The 23,233-nt window shown below is 42.4% G+C and overlaps 1 long non-coding RNA gene across 1 annotated transcript; it reads left to right on the top strand.

Annotated features, from left to right (window-relative positions):
• Positions 1-90: 90 nt before the first annotated feature.
• On the top strand, positions 91-21,944 carry LOC131514650 (uncharacterized). Its single transcript, XR_009263192.1, has 3 exons — positions 91-195; positions 304-439; positions 21,334-21,944. It is a non-coding gene; the product is annotated as an uncharacterized LOC131514650 (long non-coding RNA).
• Positions 21,945-23,233: the final 1,289 nt, after the last annotated feature.

The raw sequence follows: 23,233 nt of genomic DNA, 5'->3' as shown, positions 1-23,233 counted from the left end.
CCCACTTAGCTTTTCCCCCAACTCCTGGCGGGGTCTGACGTCAGCCATGTGCGGGGAGGGGATGGGAAGAGGGAGGGGGTTAAATGCTAATGATATTAATGAACCTCCAAGCGGCTCCCAAAGAAAATGCAGGCGCTGTCGGAGCTGCCGAGTTAGAGTGTGAATATGGGAGTGTGGCTCTGTGCGTGCGTGATGGTGAGGACGGTGCTGCTCTTGTAATAAAAATGAATTATTATATTTCATGGCAAGGGGAAGGGGAGGGGAGATGGAGCATTCTCAAAACGCTTTCCCCCTTCTCTCCAGAGCGCCAGACAGATTCGTGGAAGAAACTGGGTGGCTGTGTGTTTGTGTGATTGTGCGCACCGGATATGGCCATGTGAGTTGGTTCATTCTTGGTCCCGTGCCCTTTCTGTTGGGTAAAACTTGGATCTGGTCCGAGGTGAGTAATTATTCATTTTGCAACTATCTACAGAAAGTTGTAGCTGAGGACGCTGTGTGCGGACTTGGGGCCTGGGATGGAGTCTGCTGAAGGCTCGGCGTTCCTGCGGCCTTCGCGGGGTCCGCTTGGGCACCAGCCTTGGGGAGGGTGCGCCCGCTCCCAAAGCAAAGCCCATCCGGAGCACAGTGAGGCTCCTGTCGCCTCCATTATCTGCACTGGAGCGGCTGCAGGACAGAACTTACCCTAGCAGGCTTCGCTGCGCCCCCCCACCCCTTCCCGAGTAGCTTCCAGGGATTCTGGGGAGCTTCTTCCGCCTTACACCCCCAGTCCTCCCGCCTGCCTTCCCCCGCCGACTCCAGTGCTCTCTCACGCCCTGGTCCCTGCGCCGCTCTGGGAGAGCGCACGCCTAGGGAGCGGTGATCCCCAATCTCCAAGAGATTAATTCTTATTTAAGCTCTCCCAGCAGCTTGAACTTGTCGAACAAGAGCTTGCCCGCCGGTCCTCCGGGCGTGGGCTGGCTAGGGGTCAGGGGTCACACCTCCTGCTCTCCCGCCCTCCGCGGCGCTTTTGGTGGTGGGGGGTGGGGTGGGGGAGGAGAACTGAGACCCGCTCTCCGAAATTCTGCCTGCCTTCCCCCAACTGCACTTTCTTCAGGCTCAGGGTCAACCCGGGCTTTCGATCAGAGTTTGTGTGTGTGAATGCTTGCGTCCCCCGAGCCCTCGGAGGGCGCAGCAGCTCCTCCGCCCGGCGTCTCCCGGGCACAGGCTGTGCGCTCCTGCAGGCAGCCGCAGCACGTGACTGCAACTTTCCGCAGCAGCCTTTGCGGGGCCTGGACCCCCGGCCTGCGCACCCCACACGCACGAGAGCCCGCGTCCTTGCCAGGGTCGTACAGCCTCCGGGGCTCGGGAGCTGGGGACACCCGGAAAAAGCAAGACAGGGGACGACTATTTCCCAAATTAACCCTCCTTGGGTTTTTTTGTATTGGGACGAGATTAGGGAATCGTGGGACTAAACCATAAACCTGAGGGTATTTTTGAGGAGAATGGAAAAGAAATTAAAATTTTTGACATCCAAATTGGGCAGCGTACTGGCCGCGCACGCGAAATGGTACAAAGTTTAACTCCGCGCCCAGAAAGGGAAGTGATTTCCAGGCGTCGTTTGAGAAACACAGTTATTGTCCGATGCTCGGTTTTGGAGCCTGGGGTTCTGGCTCCCGCCAGAGACCCACTTGTCCCGCCGCCGCTGCCTCTGCAGCCGCCACCACCACCGTCACTATCATGTGGACGCAGAGTGGGGCGCTTCGTTAAGGACAAAGAACAAGATCCAAGTACAGTACTGTATCTCAGGCGAAGATACAGTCCAGTGTCAAAGACTAGACCTGGGCCTGTCCCTGGGGCAAAGCCTTAGGATTCTGTGGCAAGAAGGCGACCTAGAAACTGCTTTTTGGGAGGGGTCGCTTGGAGGTAGGAGGACTATGGCTCTCGAAGGGTCCAAACTACCTCTTCCTCTATTCCCCGACATTCTTGCCCTGCTGGCTCATTTGTAGGCATAAAAACTTCTGAAAAATACTCCCGAGGCTCATCAAATTGTCTCAAAATCAAAATGGGAATGCCTCCCTCTTTTTCCTGTCACCAGTCCCTAATCAAGCAGGGTATCCAGCAGTCCAGTGAATAGAAACATGGGCGCGCGCGCGCGCACACACACACACACACACACACACACACACACACACACAACACCAACATCACCACCACCACCATCATCCAGTCCTGGCAAAAGGCACAACACGCGCACACACACCCGCAGCATGTTCGTCCTGTGTTCTGTGCGCCCGGCTGTAATTATCCGCGCGCTTTGCATAAATCACAATGCAGTTCTGAAATCATCATGATGACTTTCTGGCATGATTGGTTCAGTGGCAACAGCAGCTACAAGATCCAGAGTAGGCGGGAGGGGCTGGGGCGCTTGCCGCCCACCAGGTCCAAGGGGAGCCTAAAGCCTAAGTGTGTTCAGGCTTCTGCTCATTCAAAGGTGTTGCAGGCCACAGGACCCTCGGATCTAAGGTGTAGAAACCTGGGACTCTCCTGGGTGCAGCTCATAGAAGAAAGTCTCCGCAAGACAGACCGTTACTTTCCATCTTCCTATCAATGCGCTGCAGCTTGAATCACAGTAGGTGCAGCCTGAATCACAGTAGGTGCTACATAAATGTTAGGTGAATAAAGGAGGAAAGTCTGCAGATTTCCCAAGAAGCCCCAGGAGGCACAAGAAGGCTAACTTCTGGTAGCCAGGATGTGGGGGTTCAGGCTCTGTCCCAACTAGCTGTGTAACCTTGGGCAAGAGACTAGACCTCTCTGGGCTCCAATTGCCTGTAAATGATTATACCCTGTTCAACCTTAACTTTCAGAGATTTTTCCTGTGACTCCAAGAGGGGAAATGATTGCTAAGGGGCAAATGCCACCTATCTCAGAAATGCATTTTAACAGAGATAAGTTCAAGGATGAGTTTATAGCAGTTGTCTTGGGGAGGGAGTGGAGCCACACCCCCACAGATTCTGAAGTCCTTCTGACCAGGTCTAAAGATAGCCCCTAACTTCCTCTTTAGCCTCTTGTGAGTGTGGGGCTCTCCACCAAAATCAAAGTAAAAAACACAACGAAGGCATCTTTTATCACAGAACATTTATACTTTGGCCCAGGAGATAAGAAATAAGATCACGAGAAGGACCATGGAATCTAGGGTCTCTCTGTCCATCCATCAATCATCACTCCATTCATCACATACTGAGCACCCACTATATGTCGGAGATTAAGGACCTGATCTCTTTCTCAAGGAGGCTACAGGGAGAGCAGACACATAAAAGGTGCTAAATGCATTGGCTTGGACTAAAACACAGAACATTCTGGAAAAACATACAAGGGACCCTCAACCAGCATGGAGTGAAATAGCCTGTGAGGGGATGCCTGGAAAGCTGGTCTTGTGTTACGGGAATCTACTGCCTCTGAAAACTGTCTTATAGCTCACTCTCCCTACTAATGCCCCTTCCCATCCACTTAAAAAGGAAAGTAGAGTCAGGTCAACTAAATGGTATGAGAGAGAGAGTCAGGGGTGCAAGGCACCCTTCCAGCATCAGATTATGTGGGTCTGACTCCTAGCTCTCCATTCACTAGCGTTCCTAAAAATGGTGCCATTTTCTCCAGTTCCCTTAGCCATTCTTCTAAATTAAAACAGCAAAGGAGAAAGAAAAAACTTTTCTATCAGCAAACAGAGCTGAAGTTGGTGTGGAACAGAGACACCTCTTCCCCAACCAATGATCAGTGCCCTCTCAGAGGTCATTCTACCTGTGGAGATTCATTGCTTTAAAATGCCCTTCACTTCACTGACTAGCAGAGTTGAGAAATACATAGAGCCAGGAAATGTCCGGGAAAATCTACCCGTTAAGCTTGGCTGAGGTTTGACGTTCTTTCTCCAAAAGATGGTCCAACACACGTTTTATTTATGTGTTTGTTTGTTTGTTTACATGAGGAGAAAGTTGATTTTCAAATCATAATTCAACCTGTGGTTGGTTGTTGCTTCCCCAGTGGATGGGGCATGAGAGAGAAAACGGGTCATGGAGCAGATTGTCCAGTGCAAAATAGGTGCTCAGTGAGGGCTTGCTAAGTGAGAGAATGAAAGAAACCATCTCGTCAAGCTTGCTCCTGATTCTGCTGTGGGCCTCTCTACAAGTTGCTTGCATCTTGTCTAATTCTACTCAGAAAAGACACTGAGAACAATCCAGAATAGAGACAGGTGCTCTAGAACCCAACTGGTGCTGAGTTGTGGAGTTTTTTGTTCACACTTTCCAGGACTGTGTTCACTATGAGTTGTCTCTTTGCTCCCCACCAGTTAGGAAGATGAAAACTGTTAACAGTAACAGGATTAAGAAAATGCACTGTGTGACAGGCTTCTCTTTTTTTTCCCCCTTAGCAAATAACATTGTCTCTACATTCATTCACACCCTCCCTCCCCTGGAACCACAGCAGCCAAAGAAATTCAGGCTGAGGATTAGAGTAAGATATTCTTCTTGCCCCAAGAATAATCAAATAGAAACATCTTTCTTTCCCTTATCCCTTAATTTATTTCCTACATAAAATTATTTATTCACTTATATCCTGTCTTGGTGCCAGAAGAATTTATCATAGCTCTCATGTCAAATTGCTTTATTTGGGACCTGGGCTCCCTCCTTCAAAGAAAACTCATTAGAGATGTATTTAAAACAAAAACAACCAAAGATGTTACCAGAAACATAGGAGCAGGAAAATAATGTGGTCTCCTTCTCTCCCCCCAGGAAGATGGGTCAACAGAGACAAAGCTGCCAGTTTCTTATTTCCTAATAGCAAGAATAAAAAGTTTATGGGAGACATGAGAGATGTCCAGCTCTCCGAAGGCCAGGGAGCTTCTTGAGACAGAGACTATCTGATTCATCTTCGGATTGTCAGTCCTAGCGCCTTGGCACATAGTGGTTCTTATAAATGTGGAATGCGTGAGTGACCCTCCCTCATGAAAGATGAGGTGTGAAGCGAAAGGCTTGCCTTTGCTCTGCCCCAGCAATTGGGAGAGTAGGGAGTAGGTAGAGACAGACAGGTCCTCTAGACCTCCAAACCTTGGGAAGGAATAAAGGTAATCTTTCAGCTTACTAACACAAAAGAATGACTAGCTAGAGAGACGAGAAAGCAGACTACATCCAGGGAGAGATTAACCACCAAGCCTTCTTCAACCTCTTAATTTCCTGTAAATTACATAGTCTGACTCGGTTTCCATTTAACCCAGAATGACAGAGCACATAAGTCAGAAGGGACCCTCGAGATTAGTATTCATCTAATTCCATCATTTCATAGATAAGAAAACTGAGATCCTTAGAGACAAAGCTTGTCCTAGGTCACTCACCTAGAGGCAGAGGCCATCACCAGAACCCAGAACTCTTGAAGCTGAGTCTAGCAACAGTTAATGGAGAAAACGGCACCATTTTTAGGGAAGCTAGTGAATGGAGAGCTAGGAGTCAGACCCAGATAATCTGATGCTCTTTGAAATATTTATTCCACTGCATTAAGCTACCTCCTATTTCCCAGAAGGGTTTCTAGAATCCCCAATTAAGGCAATTTCGCTTCACTTACAAGTGAAGTAATCAGAATTAAGAGAAGAGTTGTGTGCATCTTGAAGCAATAGTTCAGTGTTTCTAGAACTTCAGACTCCTCCACTTCATAAGTTTTTCTTCAAATTCTTTCCCTGCCAGTACTTAAAATTTGCTGTGTCCCAAGGGAGAGAAAATTTGTCAGGTCTTTTTCTGTTTTGTAGAGAGTGATGTGGGCTACAAGAGGAACTACTTAGAGATACTAATTGTAGCTGCTGAGAAAAAGTCAATGATTAGAATGAACGATTAATTACTAAATTTGATCAGAGTAGATTGTTAATCTGGGCCTTTCAGATTTTAAAAACATCCCTCTATTCCCTCCACAGCAGGGACCTGCTTTATCCAGATTACTGTTTCAACACTAGTAGAAACAATTGTTATGTAAAACGGGGTAGCCCGTTTAAATGTGGCTAACATATTTGAGAATACGCTACGATTTTTTATTCCATGAATACGTATATCAGGATCACATATTTGATCTCTGCCAATGCAGTGAGAAGCATACATTCTAGTATGCTTTGTTTCCAAATGATCTAGTTCACACAGTACCCTGTTGTCCTCCTATTCTTGTAAGTAATTTCAGAATTCACATCACTTACAAAGATGCCGAGTGGCTATTTAGGGAAGTCTGATTCAAAAAAAAAAAAAAAAAACCCTCCAAAACAAAACAAACCTCCCCCTCTCTTCTCCCTCCCCCAAACCCCACGTGCTTTGTGCAAGACAGAGTCAACCAGTGGGATTCACAGGAGGTCCCCAAGTCAAATGCTGCAGCTGCGTTTTTAAAAAGGGTTGGATAAACTACAGCCGTTAATAACATCTGTATCTATGCAAGCTAAGATGATGATAGGGGTAATCAGATCTCATGCTTCAGGGCATAAGATGATTGCCTGCTGGGAGGGGGAGGATTTGGCCTTTCAGGTAAAGCAGTTCACAACTCAGGAGGTAGGTTGCAGACATTTCTCCCAGTTTCTAAAATTTCAGGTATAATTGACATGATTTTGGAGTGGATGAAACAGTGATTTGAAATCTAGTGTTTCTATCAGACTGAATAATGAGATATTTCAAATACTTACATACGTCACATACAACATATACGTATCTCGCTATAGACAAGACACAAATATTTGGATGCCTTTTTTTTTTTTTTTGAAGGCTGAGGTTCCTAGATATGTTTTGACCATCTTTTAGTGCAAAGTGGATGCTTCATAAATATTAACAGCAATGAAAACAGTGGAAGTAAATTCAACTTTAGTCCATGCATTAATGATTAGCTAAGATAATATGTAATTACCCAAGTGTTCATAACCGCACATACTTGGATCCCTAAATATATCAATTTCCAGTTGCATTAGCTAAATCATGATTGAGTTGCATGTTCGGAGTATACAAGGAATGCATTCATTTTAAAGTCCTGGTCACTAAAGTATTTTTAAAAACTTAATATTTGTCTGGAAGTGAGAAAGGAATTATGCAAGCTAAATCTTACCTTCTCTTTTGATTTCTTTCACATTCTCAAACCCCAGGAGGGGGACACGTTAGTACAGTTGCACAATTTAATCAATTTTGAAAACACTTCTGCAAGTGTGAGCAGGGTAAAAGAACTCCCTTTATTTAGACACGTCAACCCATACCACAGGGCATACAACATCAGACAGCTGTCCACATTTCAGAGAGGTGTAGAAGCTTTTGAACGAGTAGGTTTCTAGCAGAATGGTTAGAGTCCTTTTGGCATGAAAGACATTCTTGCTACTGGCTTCATCATTCTTACTAAGCCATTCACTTCTATTCCACACAGAGGGACTGTTCTGAAGGATATGGCTGTTAAATGCAATTTTTAAAATGATGCACATAAACAGTTTTAAAGGGGGAAAACCCTGCAGCTGTTTTGGCTGCAGACAGGCATGGGAAATTAGTCAGAAGCCCAAAGCATCATAGTTAATAACCATTATTCTGTTGTCTGGGATGTTTGTTTAAATACTATTGACACTGTGTATGTATTGTCATCTTCTCTAAATTGTAGCTCTTAGCCACTGAAATCTTGTTAAAGACCACCTAGGGTTTCCTCTGTATGATGCTGAATTGTGTATTCACCTGATGGATAAACAAAAACCAGATTTTTTTTTGTTTCAATTTTTCTCTCATGTGCAACTAGCAGGAAATTTTCTGGACTAAAGAAAGAGATTGCCTGAGTACAGAAGAAATAGCCGCCGTGGGATCCCAACCTTCGTATTTCTCCTCTAGTGATAGAAAATGAACAAACCCATCAACTGATTAATACAATTCAGTCTGCTTAAAATTCACAGATCTGTTTGCTATGAGGCTGTATTTTAAAAGACTCATACTTGCCATTAAGTGTGAAGAAATCAGTAACTATTCTTTTCATCAACAGCATGTTGGGTTCCCCCCTCCCCCCATTTCGATTTTGCTTAATAAGTGAGGTCATTTGGGAGAAGAGCGGCTCTGGTGGGTGGGGAAAAAAAAAAAATCTAACAGCCCGACTCCCAAGTTGAGAGCTCCAGATCACGGGCCATTCAGTACAAAGCGTTTTATATCTTGACTTATGAGGGGACAATAGCCGGTTTTACAAAGGCACCACCTGTGATTTAGCACGGATGACATCTTTGTTAAGGAGGAGCCGAGGGCAGAAGAGAAAACAGCACGTGCACCATCCGGAACGTGTTACCCTGACCCACCTTCAAGGCCCTTTCGCAATGTCGCCGAGGCCTCGTCAGGTATTTTGCTTTAGAGTTTTACAAAAGGAAGTGAAGAGAGAGAAAGGAAATGAATGTTGTCCACGCGAATTGACCCAGAGCTCTGGACTTACGGCTTGCCAGCGCCAAGCTGTCCCATTTTACAGATGGGTAAACGGAGGTCGGGTCCGCGGAGTGTCTGGCTCAGCAGGTGCAGGGGGCTGGGGTCCCCCGCGAGGCTTCGGGGCCGCCCGGTCCGGGGGCGCGGAGGGCGGCGAGTCCCCGTCTCCGGCCCAACCTTCAGGCCGGTGGCTTTTTGCTTCCTTCCCGAAGGTCGTTTCTGACAAATCTATCTATTTGGGGCAAATTGTCAGTGAGAAACTTCCGCTCGAACTGCCCTGGACAAAACCGGCTGTTTGAAAAGGGTAAATCCCGCGGCCCGGCGAGGCGAACAATGGGCCGCTGGTGCTGCTGCGGCGGGGGCGGCCGGGCGGGCCGCACAAAGGGCGGATTAATTGGGGCCGCGGCTGAGCGGTTCGCGCTAGCTCCACTCAGCCAGCGCTGCGGGGCGCCCCATTGACTGGGCCCCGAGCCCCACTTTTCACAAACTCCAAACAAAAGTCAATTTCTTTTTTATAAGGCGGGGGAGGGGGCCGCAGCCAAAGATTCTCCACTCGCTCCTGCGCCACATTCTTGCAGCATAGGGGTGAGGGGGGTGCTGGAGGGAGAGGGATATGGGGGAGCGGAGGGGATCCGAAAGGGACCGGGTGCTGCTACCGCGTCCCTGTCCCCGCCTCCGCTGCACCCCCACCCGTCCGGATACCCGTCGCGCCCTCTTGACGCACCTACCTTCCACCAGGTGGGAGCTTAGAGCCCTGCGGGAGGCCTGGAAGCGGCCGAGGAACGCGGTTGGGGTGACGGGGACCCGGACCCAGGTGAGGGTTGGCACCACCCAGTGGGGAAAAGTGTAGGAGAAGAGGAAAGAGAAGCCCGCTAAGGATTCTAGACCTCTGGAGGAGGGCCCATTCCTCAGATATTTATTGAGCAACTACTTTGTTCCTAGCAAGGCGGAGACAAAAGAGAGTTTGCTCTCAATTTGCACACAATTGGGAAGGCTGACTCCTGAATCAATTAGCAGGTCGGGGAGGGGCATGCCAAGATAGGGGCCCCAAAGAAAGGCGTCGCCACCTTCTGTAAGGTTATGCGATGGACTTGCCTGTGTAACATATGGAAAAAGATATCTAATTACTTTGTAGACACACCCTATCAGAAGTTGCGGTAATTAAAAGTTGTAGGATTAATATGGTCACGGTCTGAAGACCAAGTATGGAGAGACCAGCAGTTCATCTCCTCTTGTTTCTCTCCTTTCAAGATGGGAGAATGAGTGCAGAGGACTCTTTAAGTGACACTGAGAGGGGCAGGAAATTCCATTAACAATAAAATGCGATACATTCTCCAGCCCACAAGCCTCTGTTGTGAGCTGGGTAGGCAATGGTTGCATACAAGACACCCCAGTCCTTGTGGTGAGTGCAAAGGCCACATTCTTGGAGGACCGGCTTGCCAAGTGAATCAACGGGGAGGAGGGACCAAGTGCAGGTGGAAGGGGAGCCATTTGTTCCATGGAGGGCTTGGAGCATGTGCTCACAGATTATATTACAAGGTTTTTATTTTATGAGAAATACTTCTGCTCGTGGAGCACAGGCACTTGTGTTCTCTAAGGGTGGCAAATTGAAGTCTTCAACAGCTAGGCTTTACTATAGAGACCCTCCAAAGGCATCAGGCCATGGTACTGGCACTCCTCTAGGCGGGCACAGTAGAAGGGAGCTCTGATGTCAGGTGCTCAGTTTGTGGCAGGCTAATGACAGGGGTGAAGAAAGCCTTCAAGGATGGACTGACACATGGCTGGAGGCAGAGACCTAGACACTGGCATCAGGAAGCAACAGCAGCAGAGGGACCAGCTAGTAGAATCCAACCTGGGCTCCTTTCTAACCCCGGTGTGAAGCTGCAGTGTTAAAATGATCCATTCTGGGCCGGACTGTGAACCCTTCCAGATTTCTGTTGAATCAGAGGCTGTGCAAATATTTATCTAAAGATGTCACAACTTTGAATTTCAATAATAATTTGTCTGCTAATCTCTGGTGGAAATCTAGAACAGCTGTTACTCCATTGTGTATTTTGAATTTCCAAAAGATAAATTGGGGGATCAACATTTTTCTTCCACCAATTCTCAGTATGCTTTCTTTTAGTTTTTTGATGCCTTGGCAAGTTCACATCAAGTAAATGATAGGACCTTTTGCTTATTATGAAAGTTATTAAAGCCTACCCAAATATATATGGTATTTAACTTTTATTGGCAAGTGTGACAATGAGGCATGTGTCCATGCCAGCAAAAGTTGAGCGAGGGTGGAAAGATTGAGATGTTGCATTCTTAGGAAGAAAAAAGAAAATATGAGTATGAATCAGAGTGATAAAACTTCCAACATCAATGTGTAGGTTTAGACAGAACTGATGACAGGCTCTACTATCTATTAATGGAAAGCTTACGACCACAGCTTCTAAGAACACCCAGCATGCTTGTTTATAATTTCTACTTTACAGAAGAAGTTCTTTAGAGAGGGAGACACAAGGTGATTTTAATAAGGTCCACCCACGAAAGGGGTGATGTACTGGCATTAGGCCTTTTCCATTACTCACTCTGGTTAGCTTTGAAGGCCTTGAATTACTCTCTGTCTTTCAGAAAGAATTATTTTAGTATCATTTGATGTGAACATCATTAGAGGAAAAGAGCTCCTGGAGATCTGATTATAATTAAACTTCATCTTTTTCTCTTATACTTGCTGGCTGAGGAAACACTGCTGGAAGGGAAGGATGCTGATCTTGGTACCCTCAATCTTAGGATGCCAGAAAAATACAGAAATCTGCCTTCTGATAATGGCAGAGCAGGGGCCAGTACAGCACTGGACCTAGAATACAGTAGTCATGAGCCAAAATGAAGGAGCCCTCTATCTAGGAGTAGACTAGCTTTAAATAAACAAAAGAATAGCATTTTCTAATGGCTTTTTCTTGAAGAGGGAAAACCAGGGTCCAACAAGGTTAAGCTTTGCTATGTTAGCCAAGATTCTAGAAATAAAATGGCCGTCATTTGATCGTGAAGTGTATCATACATATAAAATAGTATATGAATGTATCTGTACAATTTAAAGAATGGAATGAAATAAATGCTCATATCCTAGCAGCTGTATTTAGAAATAGAATCTCAGTAGTATCTGTAAGTAGACTCCTTTGTGCCCTCTTTGTCATTGCATGTCTTCCCCCACCAACACATACCAGAAGTCATTGCCACCTTGAATTGTGTTTTGCTCAATTGTTTACTTTCTTTATAAGTTTACTACTCATGTATGTATCCCTAAATAATATAGTGTGAAGTTTTGCTTTTGAAAACCTGTATATAAACAGGGGCACCTGAATGGCTCAGTTGGTTAAGCATCTGACTTCAGCTCAGGCCATGATCTCACGGATAGGTTTGTGAGTTTGAGCCCCTCATCAGGGAGGGGGGGGGGTGGTCTGCTATCAGCACAGAGCCTGCATCAGATCCTCTGTCCCGCTCACTCTTTGCCCCTCCCCCACTCGCATGCGCTCTCTCTCAAAAATAAATAACCATTAAAAAAATTAAAACCAACTTTATATAAACAGAAGCATACATTATACAGTCTGCGGTGATGTGTTTTTTTCTCCCAATGCTGTTTGTTTGTTTAGTTGGTTAATTAATTAATTGTGGTACATTCGTACAATGTGGTTTCTTCACTCTCTTTGTTGTATAGTACTCCACTGTGTGAGCATGCCACAAGCCATTGGTCCTCACTGCTATGAACAGACAACAGACATTCAGGTCCTTCATTTACTTTCCCTCTCTATCTCTCTCTCTATCCTTTCTTTCTTTTTTAATTATAGTAAATGCTGCTATATGTATCTCTTGTGCATGCTTCCTGGTACACATATGCCAGAGTTTATCTAGTATCTAAAACCAGGTGTAGAATTGCTTTCTTATTCAATTTTACTAGATACTATCAAACTGTTTCCCTTAACAGCTGTATTAATTTACACTCCTACCAGGAGGTGATAAGAATTATCACTTGTCAATATTTATTATTGACTTATTTTAAAATTTTTGTTATGCCTATGGAAGAAATATCTGTTTGTAGTTTTAATTTGCATTTCTCTGATTACTAATAGGGTTGAGTATTTTTCAGGTGTCTGTGGGCCATTTATATTTTCTCTTTTATGAAATATGTTTGTGACTTTTTTTTTTTAATTTTTTTTAACGTTTATTTATTTTTGAGACAGAGACAGCATGAACAGGGGAGGGGCAGAGAGAGGGAGACACAGAATCCGAAACAGGCTCCAGGCTCTGAGCTGTCAGCACAGAGCCCGACGCGGGGCTTGAACTCATGGACTGCAAGATCATGACCTGAGCCGAAGTCGGCCCTTAACCGAGTGAGCCACCCAGGTGCCCCTGTTTGTGACTTTTGCTATTTTCCCATTGGGTTGTTTTTCTCTTCATTCATAGGAGCTTTAAAAAATCTTTTGGATAATAATCCTTTGTCTTGATTAAATGTATGACAAATATTTTCTCACCTTTAGTTTCTGTCTTTTCACTCTCCTAATGTCTTTGATGAACCAAAATTTTAATTTTATGTGGTAGAATTTATCAGTATTTTCCTTTATAAGTAGATAATTTTGTGTCTTGTTTTAGAAAGCTTTCCCTGAGGTTATAATGGCATTCTCCTAAGTTGTTTTCTAAAAGTTTTATAATTTTTCCTTCCACATCTATGTCTTTAATCCAACTGGAATTGATTTTTGCATATGGTGTGAGATAGGGTTCCAATTTAGTTTTTTCAAAGTTGTTTAATAGGTTTTTCTAGTAGCATTGACTGAATCTTCTATTTATCTCTAGTGCCCACTATATTATAAAAGCAAATCTCTATATGTGCATTGATTTGTTTCCATGTTCTCTATCATATTCCTTTGGAGCCTTTGTCTGGCACTCTCCCAGTATCCCACTTTCTTGCTATAGCTTACATACTAAGTCTTGATATCTGGGAAGGCAATTCTCCTGACCTTAAACTTTTTTTCTTAGGGAGTCTTGCCAATTTTGGATCTTTTCCTCTTTCATTTCAATTTTAGAATTAGCTTGTCAGGTTCCATAAACAATATTGTTGGGGTTTTTCATTGGAATTGGATTTAGTCAACATGGGAGAACTGACACCTTCATGCTACTGAAGCTTCCTACTAACAACTTGGTGTTCCTCCATTTATTTAAGTCTTCTTTAATGTTTTTTCGAAAGGTATAATTTTTCTCTATGAGGTACACAGCTTTAGTTAGATTTGTACCTAGATTTATTATATATTTTTGCTCTTATAATGGCATTCTTTTAAAATCATATTGATTGTTTTTGCTCTACAGAAATGTATAGTGATTGAAAACACTCTCTTATGAATTCTAACAATTTACCTACAGTTTCTTTTTTTTAATTTTTAATTTTTTTTATTTGAGAGAGAGAGTGGCAGGGGAAAGTGGCAGAGGGAGAGAGAGAATCTTAAGCAGGCTCCACACTCAGTCCAAAGCCTGACGTGGGGCTCCCTGCAGGGTTTGACATGGGGCTCCATCCCACGATCCTGGGATCATGACCTGAGCTGAAATCACAGGTCAGAGGGTCAACTGACCAAACTACCCAGATGTCCCTAATTTACCTATAGTTTCTTTTGAGTTTTCTATGTGGCCAATAATATCATGTGCAAATATTATATCTTCCTTTTTTATCTTTCTTTTTAGATCCTTAAATCTATGATTTATTTTCTGTTTTTGTCATACTTATATGGTTTAGGATTTCAAATACAATATTGAATAGGAGTGGTGATAGCAATAACTTTGCATTTTTCCTGATATTAAAGAAAAGTATATGATTGTTGGTGCATGTGAGATATGAGTGTAGAATTGGCATATCTTGTGGTGAATTCAGCAGCAGCTAATTTTATTTCTAGTAATGCTTTGGCTGTGGTTTATTTTCTCTGATATTAATTTAGGCATACTAGCTTGCTTCTGTTAATATTTCGTTTTCCATCCTTTGACTTTCAAACTTTCTTGTATTTATGTTTTAAAAATCTCTTGTAAACAGTATATAACTGGTTTTTTAAAAAATTCATTCTGACAATCTTTGCCATTTAACTGGAGTCGTTAGTACATTTATATTATTGTACATACTAATATACTTGGATTTATTACTACCATATTTTTGGTGCTTTATATTTCTATTTCTGCTCCTTTCATTTTTACTTCTTTTGTATCAATTGAGGATGTTCCTCCTTAGTACAGTTTCCCCCTTGTTCCTGTTTGGAAGTTATATTTTTTGAATATCTATTTTTTTAGTGGTTTTAATATTTTCACTTAACACAGTTAATCAATACCTTTCCTCCTTGTGAACAATATGAGAACCTTAGAACTTAGAAATCTTTTCATGTTATCCCTTTCTAGTTCTGGAGTCCAGTTCTAGCTTAACCCTCCCCCCACCCCCGACTAGATATTATTGTTAATACAATCAAATTTATTTAGATTTACCCACAGATTTACCTATATATTTGCCGTCTATTTCCTTCCTTCTGAAGCACATCCTTTATCATTTTCTTTAGTGCAGGTCTGTTGGTGTTAAAATCTCTGGATTTTTGGTTGACTGAAAATATTTACTTCTTACACTCATTCTTAGGTATTTCACTGGGGATAAAATTCTTGATTTGAAGTTATTTTCTCTCAGCACATTGATGATATGATTCCACTATCTTTGGTTTTTGTTTGTTTTTGCTGCTGTTAAAAAACACATTTGCACATAACTTGTGTTTCTTCTCTATTTTTAAAGTTTCCCCTTGCCTTTGGAGCTCTGCATTTTTACAGTCATAGCTCTACATGTTGATTTATTTATCCTGCTTGGGATACATTTGGCTTCTGTATCTGAACTCCGGCATCTTTAACAAAATTCCCAGCTATTATCTCTTTGGAAGTTGTCCTCTCTTTGCTCTATTATTTCCTTCATGAACTCTCATAAGGAATTATAGAACTCTTAACATATCTTTCATAACTTTTGTCTCTTTCTGGTTTGTATTTTGGAAAATGTGTTAAAATTTTTTTTAATGTTTATTTATTTTTGAGAGAGATAGACAGAGTGTGAGTGGGAGAGGGACAGAGAGAGAGAGGGAGGCACAGAATCTAAAGCAGGCTACAGGGTCTGAGCTGTCAGCTTAGAGCCAGATGTGGGGCTTGAACTCCTGAACCAGGGGATAATGACCTTAGCTAAAGTCCAGCACTCAACCAACTGAGCCAGAAAGCACCCCTGGAATATGTATTTTTTCCAGGGGCACTTGAGTGGCTCAGTCAGTTAAGCATCTGACTGTTGATCTTGGCTCAGGTCATGACCTCACAGTTTGTGAGTTTGAGTCCCAGGTCAGGCTCTGCGCTGACAGCCTACTTGGGATTCATTCTCTCTCTCTCCCTGTCTCTCTGCTCCACCCCATCTCGGGGCGCACTCATATGCACGTGCTCTCTCTCTCTCAAAATTAAATAAATAAACTTAAAAAAATACATTTTCCAGTCCAGCAATTATCTTTTCTACTGGGGCTAAGCGGCTATTTAAGCCCCTCATTTTAAAAAGTAATCATTTTATTTTTCATTTCTTGAAGTACTGTTTGGTTCCATTTCAGATCTGCTTGGATGTTCCTTACCATCTCTTGTTCCTTGCTAATATTTACAAGCTCCTTTTTTATTTCATTAACTATATACAATTTATATTTGGTCACTAACAATGTCAATATTTGATGTCTGTGAGGGACTGCTTCTGGTGTCCCTTGCTTGCTTCTTCTGGTTTTTCCTTCATGTTTCTTCCTAGGCTTTGGGATGTTTCTGTCCTTTGAGCTTCTCATTGTCGTGGTGCTTTCTCTCTGGGGGCTCTTAGAGGCCAAACTTGTAGGTGAATTTGTGCAGGGAAGATTTGAATTTGCTCTTTCTAGTCAAGTCACCTGGTTGTACTACCAACTTGGGATCCTTTTATTTTGAAATATTCCATTATGAGACTAGCTGTGCTTCCTAATTCTTAGAAAAGTTTTCTTTCTTTTTCTCTTTCTTTCTTTCTTTCTTTCTTTCTTTCTTTCTTTCTTTCTTTCTTTCTTTCTTTCATCTGTCTTCTCAGCATCAACCATAAGATAGCAAATGTCCTTGCTGTGGCACCCCTCTTTGAGTAAATTTCTAGATTTATCTTTATGCTGAGGATATAGCCCCTTATGTTTTCAGTCTAATGCAAGGATTCTTCTAACAGGTTCCCTAGGCTGGTCATTCCCTGAGCATTATCTCAGAGTTGAGATTCAGGTCTCCAGAATCTGATAGAAACTCTCAGGGTGAAACCTGGCTTTGGAACTTGCTTACCTACCAGGATTCCTGTTTTCATTTACTTTTTGGGATCTGAAAACCCCTCCCATTTATGCTGGTTTGTTGATGCATTTTAAAAGATGGTGTTCTTTTTGGGGCGCCTGGGTGGCGCAGTCAGTTAAGCGTCCGACTTCAGCCAGGTCACGATCTCGCGGTCCGTGAGTTCGAGCCCCGCGTCAGGCTCTGGGCTGATGGCTCGGAGCCTGGAGCCTGTTTCCGATTCTGTGTCTCCCTCTCTCTCTGCCCCTCCCCCGTTCATTCTCTGTCTCTCTCTGTCCCAAAAATAAATAAAAAACATTGAAAAAAAAATTAAAAAAATAAAAGATGGTGTTTTTTTTTATTGTTGTTTTTGTTATTAAAAAATTTTTTTTTAAGTAATCTTTATGCTCTGCGTGGGGCTTAAACTCACAACTCTGAGATCAAGAGTTGCAGGTTCCATGGACTGAGCAAGCCAGGCACCCCTAAAAGTATGTTTTAAAAATATTTTAGGGGTGCCTTGGTGGATCAGTTGGTTAAGTGTCCTACTCAATCTCAGCTCAGGTCATGATCTCACGGTTCATGGGTTTGAGCTCAGCCTCTGGCTCTATGCTGACAGTGTGGAGCCTGTTTGGGATTCTCTCTCCTTCTCTCTCTGCCCCTTCCCTGTTAGCTCTCTCTCTCAAAAATAAACAGAAAACATTAAAAATTAAAAAAAAATATTTTAATCAAGGGGTGTCTGGCTGGCACAGTCTGTAGAGCATGTGACTCTTGATCTCTGAGTCATGGGTTCAAACCCCACAATGGGCATAGAGATTGCCCATTGAAGAAAGGAAGAAACTTCAAAAGAATTTTTGTTGGGATTGTCATTCAGGGTATCTGTATTAGTCAGGGTTCTTCATCTAAAGAGGTTGTGTAAAAGAGATACAGTAAGAGAGAAAGATTTTAAGATTTTAAGATTGTGGGGGCTGCAAGTCTAAAATCCACGGGGCAGGCCAGCAGCCTGGAAATTCCAGCAAGAGTCGATGTTGCAGTATGGAGTCCAAAGGCAGGTCTGAAGGCAAAATTCCTTCCTCTTCAGGGACTTTTCTCTTTTCTCTTAAGGCCTTCAACCAAGTGGATGAGGCCCACCCATATTACGGAGGGTAATCTGCTTTACTCAAAATCTGCTTTAACCACTTATAACAAATTCCTTCATAGCAACATCTAGACTGGTGTTTGACCAAATGTTGGGCACCATAGCCTAGCCAAGCTGCCACATAAAATTAACCATTACAGCATCTAATCCACAAAAATGCTGGAAACAGAAGCCAGAGGGATAATTTCTCATGATGAAATGATAGCACAATCAAGGGACACAATAATGTCATGCTCCAATGCAAATAGGTCTAAGGTGACACTGGGCATTTTCTTAGGAAGCTGACAGACTTCCATTTTCTCAGTCTAGTGCTTACTATAGGCTTATAATGCTTACTATAGGTGCTACAGTTTGTGGCAAAAGTGCTCTTCCATGTAAAATTACAGGAAAAGGAGGTCACACTTAATTGCCTCAAGTTGTAGGCCATAATGATGCAAACTATCTTGGAAGAGTATATTATTTACTCAAATTTGCCAAAATTCAGTAAGTATCTTATAAAAATATAAAGAAACCCAAACTGAGAAGATAACAACATTGCAGGGGGATCAGAATAATGATCGTCCCTGTTTTAGAATCTAAGGGGTATTTTCAGGTGATTAAAAAGATTCTTTTTCTCCTCCTCCTGGTTCTTCTGGACATTCATGGTTTCTTAGAAGTCTAGAAACAGATGACAATCAAAAATTTTAAATCCACGAATTACCTAGCTATCCACATATAGAATGTTGATACTTTCTTCACAGTGAATAACAGTAAGCTAGTTTATAATGCTTTTCAGGTTTGGAAAAGCTTTTTTTGTCCTATCTGATTTTGGGGAATGCCTCTGGGGAGGAAGGAGTAGGGGAATGGTGTCAGCCATCAGGAGGAAAGGAGGCAAGAGAATCTTGCAGCCTCTCTGTTCTTTCTTGGTTTCTCTCTCTTGTTTTCCCTTTCTATCATGAAAAATTGGACTCTGCCCCAGCATGAAGCATTATTGCAGAAAACGAAACAATGAAAGTTTAAAAAAAGGATTTCAAGAGGGACGCCTAGGTGGCTCAGTCAGTTGAGCGTCTGACTTTGGCTCAGGTCCTGATCTCACGGTTCAGTTCATGAGTTTGAGCCCCGTGTCTGGGCTCTGTGCTGACAGCTCAGAGCCTGGAGCCTACTTCAGATTCTGTGTCTCCCTGTCTCTCTGCCCCTCCCCTACTCATGCTCGCTCTCTCTCTCTCTCTCAAAAAGTAAACATTAAAAAAAATTTTTTTTAAGGAATTTCAAGATAGATGTGCAGTCAAGAGACTGGAAGAAAATATGAATAGTGGTTATCTGGAGGGTGGAATTATCAATTATTGTCTTCTTTATATTCTTCTGTCTTCTTTCAAAGTTTCTACAACAAACACAACTTTATACTAGGAGCAAAATTATCCTTCAAATTATTTTACAGAACAAGAACCTAAAATACCTTGAGGATTGTGTGTGTGTGTGTGTGTGTGTGTGTGTGTGTGTGTGCGCGCGCGCGCACGCGCGCAAAAGGTGATTTTATTAAAGCACAGGGGGGGCGCCTGGGTGGTGCAGTCGGTTAAGCGTCCGACTTCAGGCAGGTCACGATCTCGCGGTCCGTGAGTTCGAGCCCCGCGGCAGGCTCTGGGCTGATGGCTTGGAGCCTGGAGCCTGTTTCCGATTCTGTGTCTCCCTCTCTCTCTGCCCCTCCCCCGTTCATGCTCTGTCTCTCTCTGTCCCAAAAATAAATTTAAAAACGTTGAAAAAAAAAATTTAAAGCACAGGGACAGGACCTGTGGGTAGGAAGAGCTGCCGAGGATTTTTTTAAAACACAAATGGGTTTTCCCGACGCACAGGGTTTAAGACTAAGATTTTAAACACTATAACACCATTTCCAAATAAGATATTTCGGTGTCAAAAAACTTATTTTTACGCTAGCAAAACTGAAATTTGCCAACTGGTGACACATTAAGATAATTTGATAAATTTGTGTGGAAATTGTTAATATTTGAGCTCAATCCTCCAGAACTTATGAACTTTTCATTGTATTATCACATTTTAAAACTGTTTTGCTACAACTAACATTTTTTTCCAGCTTTTAATTTAAGCTGGTATTTTGTTTTTGAGATATATAGTGGCCTCTAACATTTGTTACCTCTTTCAAATCCCTACAGTCTACATGTAGGCTACCTGTAGTAAGAACTCTGAGAATCCCAAATCAAGAGGCAAGTTCATTTGTAAAAGCTATGACTCTTTGAATTGCATAAATATGGAAAGCCCAGAAAGATCAGTTTAGAAGCAGAGGGGCTCAAGGTAGTTCCTTCTGGGGAGTAATCACATAAAACAGGAAATCTGTGAACACAGATACATTCTTAAGTTTCTCTGCAGAGGGTAACTACTGGCTGAGCTAGAGAGGAATTAGTATTATTGGTAAGACCTCCTAGGACTTGACTGGCTTTTCTTGAAAGGGGAAAAAGAATACTAAAAGGTTAGGCAATAAAAAAAAAAAAAAAAGTTCTGCACTGGCATTCCATTGTTCTTCCCTGGAAAGTTATAAGGATGGTGCTCACTGACCTCTCTGAAATATCACAAAGAGCAGTGGCATCTGGATTAGTAGAGAAATTAACATGCAGAAGAGACTTCAAAGGCCCCTGCACAGATCCAGAAAATTCTTTAATGTATCCGTATACATAAATTGCATGTATACTAAATTAAGCTGTGTAAAATATCTCTAGATAGACCTACAGCCTCCTTGTTTGTCGGGTGGCTATAAGAAGGGATGCTGGACCACCTGTAGTTCTTAACAGTAAACAGATCGACCTTTCACTCGGCAAAGCAAAATTCAGAATGGAGACTTTAGAATTTCAGAATCAAGACTTTGTCACTTTGTCGAAAAACATTAAATATACTACTACAGACTGATGTGCTAAAAGAGAAAGGGAGGAGGGTTGAGAGAAATAAAATGGAGGTGCAAAACAGGAAGACAGAAGGGAAGAGGAGAATAAGACAGGGTGAAGGGGGACAGGAAAAGAAAACGTGGATTGAATGAGGGGATTAAATTGGGGGGAATGGAGAATAATGCATCTCTGCAGGGCCCCTCTTCCCAGGAACTTTTAAAATAGAGAACCCAACCCATAAACAAGATGTAACCTTTCAGCAGAGAAAACATCCAACTTTCTTAGTTGTTAGGAAGTCTCTTCACACTGAGAGGAAATCTTCCCCCTTGTGGGTGGGTCTCACTCATGTTGAGAACAAAGAAAAAGGAATTGATACTAGGGGTGGTGTACAACGGTGAGGTTGCCATCCATTATTTCTGGCCCAGTTTGGTGATATCTAATCCTATTAATGCTTGGTATTAGAAGACTCTTTTATTTCCATCCTTCTCTCTGTTCTTTCTGTTTTTGTGGGGTGAGGTGAGGGATGGTTAGAGAGTTGGTGTGAATACATAGAACTGATCCTAACAAGATTTTCTAATCTCTCTAGCAAATCACAGACTTGCTCATCTCTTCTCGACTTTTCCCTGGCCCTTGTATTTTTCTCACAAGAGCAAACAGGAAGACTAATGAAGCGTATTGATCTAATGGAAACTTGTGACCAGATAAATGATCGAAACCTGGATTGAAACCTGGAAGAATGCACTTGAAAACTGTGCCCTACTCATTTTCTCCATGCTTGTCCTTTCTCATAACGTTTGATATCTTGGCCAGTGGGAGATATTTTGCCGTTTGTCCATCGTTTGTCATGTGTTATGTGATGGAGGGGTCTCGTAGCAGCAGAAAAAAAGAGCAGCTTGTCCTGGGCTTTCCTTTCAAAGTCCCATTAACAGGTTGTGTGATGCTGTGTAAATCATTTAACTAAGCTTTCCCCAGAAAGATGGGAGATGGGAGGACAGAAGTTTGGCCCTAGCAAACCCCTACCTACCCCCAAACAATCGTTAGCTCAGTTTGTAGCCTATCAGTGTCAGTATATGTTAAACTGTAGGCAAAGTGAAAAATACTGCACTCAAATAAGGTGTGTGTTATAAATTGATAAGTGGAAAGAGGAGGTGAAGGAGACAATTAAAACACTTGTAACATAGGCTGAAAGTTGACCAGTTAACTAAAAGGCCTTTGGTTCCATAAACTTAATGGAGCAGCTGAAAAAGTAGATATTTCAGTCATTTTTAGGACTGCAAATCTATTATATTTTAGATTTTTTTCATGTACTTCTAGACCCGTAAAATCTTATGATTGCTGAATCTGAATTTCTAATTATTTTTTATTTCGGAATCTGAAAGTCACTAATCTCTTATTTAATTTTGTAACAAGAACAAATACATATTTGAAAAATAATAACGCGGGTCACCTGGTTGGCTCGGTCGGTGGAGTGTGCAACTCTTGATCTTGGGGTTGTGGGTTTAAGCCCCATGTTGGGTGTACAGATTACTTGAAAATAAAATCTTAAAAAAAGAAAAGAAAAATGATTACTCAAGATTTGCTCATGCCAACTGGTAAGAAATTTCTATCTCTTGTGATGAGTGGATATAGCGTCCCAAAATACAATAATAGTAATAACAAAACAGCAAAAACTACCTCCTATTTTCTTAATCTTTTTTTAAATATTTATTTATATTTGAGAGAGAGAGACAGAGGGCAAGTGGGGGAGGAGCAGAGAGAGAGGGAGACACAGAATCTGAAGCAGGTTCCAGGCTCTGAGCTGTCAGCACAGAGCCCAATGTGGAACTCGAACTCAGGAGCTGTGAGAGCATGACCTGAGCTGAAGGTGGATGCTCAACCAACTGAGTCACCCAGGTACCCCAATAAGTACCTCTTATTGACTCTTATTATGTCCCAGGACTTTGCAAAATTTTAGTTCTCTTATCTCATTTAATCCTCACATACATCCATAAGATAGTTACTGCTTTAGCCTCATTTTGTAGGTAAGTAAACAGGGGCCTATATTAGGGACTGAACCCAGAATTGCTCATGAGAAAATGCATCAAGATCCATTCACTCACTTTTTCTATAACATGTGTAATCCATCTGGACATGTTGACACTGAGACACAGATGAGGATCCTGCCCTCATGAAGTTCATAGTCTCCTGGAGGATAGAATCTCCACTCATTTTTGCTTAATAACTGCAAAAATGCAGATTTAGATTTAAAATCATCTTTCTTTTCAAGAATTGGCCATATGTACTTTTGAAAGTTGGCTCTCAGTTGTATGGTAATTCTAGAATTTTTTAAAACAATTATAATTATGAGATGCATTTAGTTTTTTAATTTTTCATAATATTGAGATATAATGGACATACCATTAAGTTCACCTTTTAAAGGTATATAATTGGTATAGTCACAGAGTTGTGCACCAACCTTCTCAAGTTCCAGAACACTTTTATCACCC

This window comes from Neofelis nebulosa, chromosome 6 (genome assembly GCF_028018385.1).
Source record: "Neofelis nebulosa isolate mNeoNeb1 chromosome 6, mNeoNeb1.pri, whole genome shotgun sequence".
Classification (NCBI taxonomy): domain Eukaryota; kingdom Metazoa; phylum Chordata; class Mammalia; order Carnivora; family Felidae; genus Neofelis; species Neofelis nebulosa.
This window is presented reverse-complemented; position numbering and strand designations above follow the sequence as displayed.